The 7772-nt window shown below is 41.3% G+C and overlaps 1 long non-coding RNA gene across 1 annotated transcript in view; it reads left to right on the plus strand.

Moving 5' to 3' along the window:
- Positions 1-7374, plus strand: part of LOC130310971 (uncharacterized) — a 28899-nt gene extending 21525 nt beyond the window's left edge. The window contains exons 2-4 of the long non-coding RNA XR_008859433.1: positions 514-618; positions 711-776; positions 7137-7374. This is a non-coding gene — a long non-coding RNA (uncharacterized LOC130310971). The remainder of the gene's footprint in view (positions 1-513; positions 619-710; positions 777-7136) is intronic.
- Positions 7375-7772: the final 398 nt, after the last annotated feature.

A 7772-nucleotide genomic window follows, 5' to 3' on the forward strand; every position in this document is an offset into this window, starting at 1 on the left:
GGGGCATGGAACATCTTAGCTATGAGGAGCGATTAAAGGAGTTACAATTGTTTAGTCTTGAGAAGAGACATTTAAGGGGGGGATATAATAAATGTATATAGGTATATAAATGGCCCATACAAAAAATATGGAGAAAAACTGTTCCAGGTTAAATCCCCCCAAAGGACGAGGGGGCACTCCCTCCGTCTGGAGAAGAAAAAGTTTAGTCTCAAGGGGCGACACGCTTTCTTTACTGTGAGAACTGTGAACTTATGGAACAGTCTACCTCAGGAACTGGTCACAGCAGGAAAAATTAACAGCTTTAAAACAGGATTAGATACATTCCTGGAACAAAACAACATTAATGCTTATGAAGAAATATAAAATCCCATCCCTTCCCCAATATTGCGCCACACCCCTACCCTTCAATTCCCTGGTTGAACGTGATGGACGTATGTCTTTTTTCAACCGTACTAACTATGTAACTATGTATGCTCCTAGCCAACTTTTTGTTCCTCAAACCCTTTTGTTTAGCTAGGGATGAATTAACTCCTGAGTTTATTTGGCCTAAACTGGGGCGGAAAAGAAACCAAGAATGTTGTTGAATGCACTCCCATTGAGGAAATCTACATATTACTGGTGAGGCAGGTTAAGAGAATATGGATCATTCACAAGATTCGGGCCCGTCCTCTTTGGTGGAAGTCTCTAATAGCTGTGCCTCTTTGTTTAAGCTCCATTAGAAGAAGAGAATGTGCAAGAATTTTACCAATCAAGAAATGGAGGTCCTCTATGATGAGGTGAGTTTCTGCAGTAATGCCACCCTTAGCCTCCTGTAAAGCTGTTTAATTCTAGTATTGTGCCTTTATGTGTTTCCTCTCCTTTTTTCTTTTTTTTAGATTCATGATCTTGTTAAATTTTATAATCCTCCCAGTTGACTGCCCCAATTATGATAAACCACCCCCTGCCTTTATTTATTTTTATTACTTTTTAGCTTTCTACCTTGATATTGCTCTGTATTTTCTGCTCAGTCTGTCAGATTCACAGACTGGGAAGGGGCGTTCCCCAGCAGGTGTAACATCATCTGAAGAAATACAAGGGAGAACTTCCTCCCTCACTCTGCTAAACACAGCCCACAGCAGTTCAGTGTGTGAGATGAGCTATGATTGGATGAGGCTGCAAACATTCCCCTCAGCACTCCAGACTTTTTCACATTTCCTGATTTTGGACTTCTGCTAGCAAGAGATGAAAGGAAAAGTGCTCTGGACAAGTAGGGAGACACCTAGTGGCAGCTTTTTTTAAACACACATAAAACATAGAAAACCTCATTTTCTCAAAGTACATTAGAAAGATGTTTTATTTACCATAAGGAGTGCTCAGAAGCTGAGTGCAGGACATAGCGTGCTTGTCCCATCGGCTATCAGTCGCCATCAGTGGGATAGCTGGTGAGATCCTAAAAGTCGCAATCTGACTGGGCCTCCTAGCCCCTGCCACTACCCTATCCTTTAAGCTGCAGCAGGTCAGGCATTCAGGGCTGTTCATTTTGCGGCACTGCAACCACATTTGGAGTACCTTTATGCTGGCGCTGGTCCTTTAAAAATCCTTGCAGGGCCGGACATCCCAGGGGCTGCTGGGCATGTCACACATTGGCTCAAAGCTTGGCTCAAACATTGGCTCAAATCGCTTAAAATCAATTACATGGCATAACATCTCGATACATGGGGGTATCTGTTTGGTTTAACTTGTGTGAGGAGAGATTAGAATTAATACATTTTTGGATTGTAAATTGGTATGCTCAAAGAGGAGGTTAAGAAGCTCTTGACTTAAAAAGATCATAAAAAAGTCAGGTTCACTAAACTCCCCAACTCTTATGTGTATTCCCACTTCAGAAATAAGTTCCCAAAGCATACAAAATGACTGCTGTCTCGGAATGTTTCCCAGCTTGCAATGCGGTTGAGACCTGACTCACTTGTCAGCTGATGACAGGGAACCTGTCTGCTTCAATGGGTGGAGCGATCACTTGGTGGGAGAGAGATCAATCTGCAACTAACGCAACAGCTGTAGGCACCCTGATTGAAAACCACAGGTCTGCAGTTCATTTATGTTTCAATGGGTGGGGAAGCTGATGTGTGGGAAGGAGAAAAATGGTATCATGGGATTTGTAGGCAAACAAGAAAACTGAAAACAGTAAGTTCACAGAAAGCTAGCCACAGTGTTATGGTAATCTCATGACTTAGCCATTTAGCCCCAAGACAAGCGCAGATCCTTCCTAAGCATGTCCATTACTGTCTGCCAGGTATGTACTGAAATCACCTTATGCTGGATAACCACTTTAATGCATGGGGGTGATCTGTGTATAAGTTCAGTATGTGCAGTGCTATAGCCACTAGAGGGGGCTATAACTGCAAAAAAAAAAAAAGGGTGAAAAAAAGTTAATAAAGATCATTTAACCCCTTCCCTAATAAAAGTAAGAATAAACATATGTGGTATCACAGCATGTGGAAATGTCCAAACTATAAAAATATATTGTTAATTAAACCGCACAGTCAATGGCGTATGTGCAAAAAAATTCCAACATAGCATATTTGTGGATATTTTTATATCATTTCATATCATATCATGAAAAAATGAATAAAAGCGATCAAAAACAAATCAATACAAAAATGGTACCAATAAAAACTCCAGATCACGGCACAAAAAATTTGCCCTCATACCGCCCCGTACGTGGAAAAGGAAAAAAAAAAAAAGTTAGTTATAGGGGTCAGAAAATGACAATTTCAAACGTATAAAATTTCCTGCATGTAGTTATGATTTTTTTCAGAAGTGCGACAATATCCAACCTATATAAGTAGGGTATCATTTTAATCGTATGGACCTACAGAATAAAGATAAGGTGTCATTTTTACCGAAAAATGCACAGCGTAAAAACGGAAGCCCCCAAAAGTTACAAAATTAAATTTTTTTCTTCAATTTTGTCGCACAATGAATTTATTTTTCATTTCACTGTGGATATTTTGGTAAAATGACTAATTTTACTGCAAAGTAGAATTGGTGGCGCAAAAAAAAAAAGCCATCATATGGAATTTTAGGTTCAAAATTGAAAGCGTTATGATTTTTAGAAGGTGATTAGGAAAAAATGAAAATGCAAAAAAAACGAAAAACCCGATAAGGGCTGGACACTGTTGTGGTACTGTAGGTTATAAAGTAGGTCCATTGGTGGGCACAGGGATCTCTCTGTCGCAGCTCCATTCTCCTTCCACACGCTGATAGAAGTGAAGGTGATTGAGGCTGCAGCAGTTCAGATCCTCCTGCCCTTAGACTGCTATGCAGTGATTGGTGTGACGCTGAGATGTCTGCCTACAAGCGGTGAAAGTTTGAAGAGGTGTATTCATGTCAATGGACATTATAGGGTTAAATAAAGAAATATCTATTACCCTACACTTTTCCAATTGTATTATCTGTATACATCACCACCCAGTAACTTTACCGATATGGTACTTGAGTCAAAGCCTTCAAGATCCGTTTTTCAAGGATGTGAGGAGCTGTTCTGGTATTATTCCCTACAAATATTTATTTAGGGAAAAACTAAATTGCGCTATATACCTGATGCTTGCACGTGATTCACCATTCTTGTGCCGCACGTGGCTGGTTTATAGGATAATGGAGTAAGTACAGCTTAATATCATAAGCTTGTATCTGTAATAGAGATGATGGTGCAGCTCAGAGGAAAGAAACTTGTTATTTTCCGTTCTTCCTCCGATCTGTAGAGATTTTTATCACTTACATCAGTTCCTGTTCCTCAATACAACTTGTAAATTCACTTCTCAATAACACACGGGGCTAAATCTAAAGCTTTTTATAAAGATGGATCATAAATACGGCACATAGTAAGAAGCTAGAAAAAAGGTAGGTAGCCCAGTGATTCTAGTAATGGCAGCCATGTTGGCTGGCGCCAACCTTTCTTCAATCAACTATGTTTAAGATGGCTAAAATGGGCACTGTCCTTTTGATCTTTGTATGCATTAATAATACAAGCAAAAAGAAAAAATGTATCTTACATATGAACCACTTTGCCACTGTCAATTTACTGCAAAATCCATCTTGAGAAAATGGATTATCAGCGCACTTGTCGGGAACCACAAAATCAGATGGAGATGGTAGTATAGTACAAAATAAGAAAAAAAAATGGTATACTACCCAGGCCCCCACTATTGCCCAATGGATTGACAGAGTTAAACAACTGTATAGGATGGATGAAATTGTGAGCTGGCTTTTGGCCTCTCATGTTGAATTCCTGAAATTGAGGGACCCATGGAGGACCTTTTGATCTTACTGATCTAGACATGTGATATCATTTAGGTATCTGGCCCAATGACTCTACCCTTTCCTGCCTTCTCCCTCCCTATTTCCACATTCCTACAATAGCCGAGTTTTCCTTCATTTGCCTTATATTTGTTTGTTTTGCTTAAATTTTGCTGATCTGTGCAATTTGCTCTCAATCGAATGTACAGTTGCTATATGTTCATTTGTATTTTGTTAATTCTTTCATAAAAAGAGATTTAGAAGAAATAATAATAATAGTGGACTCCAGGGACTTGGTCAAACACACAGCCAGGGTCTGTATCCTGTAATAGCCAAAGTCAGGGTAGCAAAAAGTAGTCTAGTCAGAACCAGGATCCAGAGTGGATGTCCGCCAGATCAGGGTCATATACGGAATCACAATCTGGAACAGCAGAAACATAACTTCCATTATTATGACTGCTATTTAATTTTTGTGTGTACATATGTAATTTATTTTAGTTCCGAGTCAGGATTGTCTCACCAAGACTTGTTAGATTAACCCTTAGAGCGGTCACAAGGTCTCTTCGGTGCTCTCAATGATGCTATTGAGTTCCTGAGAGCCCCCTCCATGGTGCACAGCTATTTCTCATTCTCCCCATTTCAGGGAGCAGGATCAGAGCTGGGCTGTTTGCCAGTACTACACATACAGGCAATTTCCTTCCCTTTTCTGGCCATGCACCGCACCTACTCTTCTTCTCTGCTATGTCATGACTGGTGAAAGTGCACTGGACTGAACATGTGGCACTGTGCTGGGGAATGATAAACAGTATACTACAATAGATATCATGTGGGGAGAAGGGGGTTACTAAAGTACTGGCTTTTCAAGGTGCTATGTGAGCAGAAATAAAAGAAACAGCAGCAGCACAGCAAGGAAGTGGTTACACAAAACAGCTGCCCTAAACTTTATGGGTGGTCAGAGAGGGAAGCCATAATTTACATTTCAGGGATGTGGTGGTTCTTATAGAGGATCACAGATTGCAGGTACACATCCTCCATATGGCTCTCTTTTGTATATAGCATTAGCCAAGCTCTGTAGCAGCATCTCCCTTAGGCTGGGTTCACACCACGTTTTTGCAATACGGTTCCCGTATAGGTTTTCAATTTGAAAACCGTACAGAACCGTATTGAAAACCGTATGCATTGACTCTCCATTGAAAATCAGGTTATGTCCATTTTGCATCCTGTACAGTTTTCAGTTTTTTTTCCCGTACCCAAAACCATAGCCTACCACGGTTTTTGGTCCAGGTGAAAAACCGTATTAAAACGTATGCGTTTTCTTTTCTTTTTTTTTTTTACATGGGAGTCAATGGGAACCGTACAGAACCATATGTGCGTACAGTTCCATCCGGTTCACCATATGTTTTTGACTTTGTACAGTTTTTTTTATTAGAATTTCAATCTGACAGTGGTGACGTTACGAATCCAATGCTGTGGTGTGCTTTTAAAGCTACCATCAGGGGACACTTCATTAGCCAGACTGCTCACGACAAAAAGAAAAGGCTTACACGTACTTTAGAATTACAACAAACACTAGCTGACCTTCACCTATTTGGGCGTCACGCTGACTTCGCAGCCCCGCAAACTGATCCCTGTTAATTTTACTTTGCTTAAAACCCAGATTGGCAAGGACCTGGAAGGCTACTCCTTGCTGCCTATCTCGTGGGCCGGTCGTATAGCCACAACTAAAATGATGATCCTGCCCAAGGTCCTCTATTTCTTCAGAACCCTACCGGTAGTGGTCCCAGCTTCCTACATTGCACAACCACAGAGGATACTGCTGTAGTTTATTTGAGCGGGTAAGAAGTCTGAGTTAGGGCATCTCTTTTGTATCAGCCGACTAGTAGAGGTGGGATGGGTGTGCACAATCTGCGGGCCTACTATCAAGCTGTCTTGTTAGACCAACTTAAGAAATGGTGGTGGCAAACTGACTCCCCCCCATTGGGTGGACATGGAGGCTGCTCTCTTATCCTGCCCCTCCCTCTCTCTCTTCTGCTTTCTTTGGACCATATGCTTTAATCTGACTGTTTCTCCCTCTTCCTCTACTATTGCAGCGGTGGTTCGGTTGTGGAGCAAATCTCAAATTAGCAAGGTGCTGCTTCCCCCTCGTGTCCAGCACATCCCTTTGAAAGCAATTGGGGACTATTTATCTGACATTTACTTCCTTCAGTGGACTGTGAAGGGTATTAAACTTACCTCAGATATTATGGTAGAGGACAGATTGGTTCCCTTTGCCTCTCTAGTCACTAACTATGGTATCTCTCATAAGGTTTTTTATATGTACCTCAGACTGCAACATTTCCTTGACTCACTCCAGTGGCCTGCACCTTCGCTTAAAACACCCTTTGAGTGTCACTTTCTTGACAGGGAGACGTTTAGGAGGGGTATTACTGTGGGCTATGATGAGATTCTCAAACTTGATATGCCGTGCCGACACGTGTTCCAGGACAAGTGGGAGGGGGACCTCTCCATGACTTTCACTACTGACCAGTGGGAGTACGCCTTGTCCCTACCCAAGAAGTGTTCCAGGTGTGCCTCCCATCTAGAGGCTTCCCGTAAACTGACGTATAGGTGGTATTACACCCCGGTTATACTGTCAAAAATCTACTCTTCTGTTTCCTCGGTGTGGGGGAGCAGACGGTACACTGTTACATGTTTGGTGGACGTGCCCACAGATCCAACCTTTATGGGCGAAGGTCAGATGTCTGATAGATAAACTGATTTGTGTACCATTTGCTTGGGGTCCAGAAGTGGCACTTTTGACTTTGAATGTAGATATCCTACCTCCTAAACGTGTAACTGTTTTTTTCCATATTCTCAAGGTAACTAGAACTGCCATAGCTAGATGCTGGAGATCGAGGGACATACCGGATATTCCTGCAATCAAAGCCATGACTTGTCACAATTTGGTTATGGAGGGTCTTATAGCTAAACGTTTGGGCCTCTCCAAACCACGTATTGATCAATGGTTTGACTGGGAAAGACACTTCAATCTGTGAATTAGGATTCTTTGTTTCCTATGCCCTATACAGAACTGGTTAATGCTTAATGTACTGACCAAAGTTGATACATGCGATAATTGGTCGAACTATGTTCTGTTTTCTGTTTGACTGTTATGTTGTTGTTTCTCCTTCTGGAGGATACCCTGTTATACTTTGAAATTTTAAATAAAGTATTAAAAAAAAATTTGATACAGTTGTGGATGATTGATATATAAGCATGTCATGGCATGATAGGAGTTGTAGTTTTATAAAGAGAGTGACTGTTTAGGGATGACTCATAATCCTACAACTCCCATCATGCCCTGACGGGGTTACAGAGCAGAGTGCAGTGATTGGATGACTGCCAGGCTCACTCCCAAGACCAAGTGACTCAGAACAGAGTAAGGCTAAGTTTCCACTTGGTTTTTTTCTGGCAGTTTTTGGAATATTTTTGAGCCAAAGTCAGAAGTGGATCCA

The sequence above is a fragment of the Hyla sarda genome, chromosome 1 (genome assembly GCF_029499605.1).
Source record: "Hyla sarda isolate aHylSar1 chromosome 1, aHylSar1.hap1, whole genome shotgun sequence".
Classification (NCBI taxonomy): Eukaryota; Metazoa; Chordata; class Amphibia; order Anura; family Hylidae; genus Hyla; species Hyla sarda.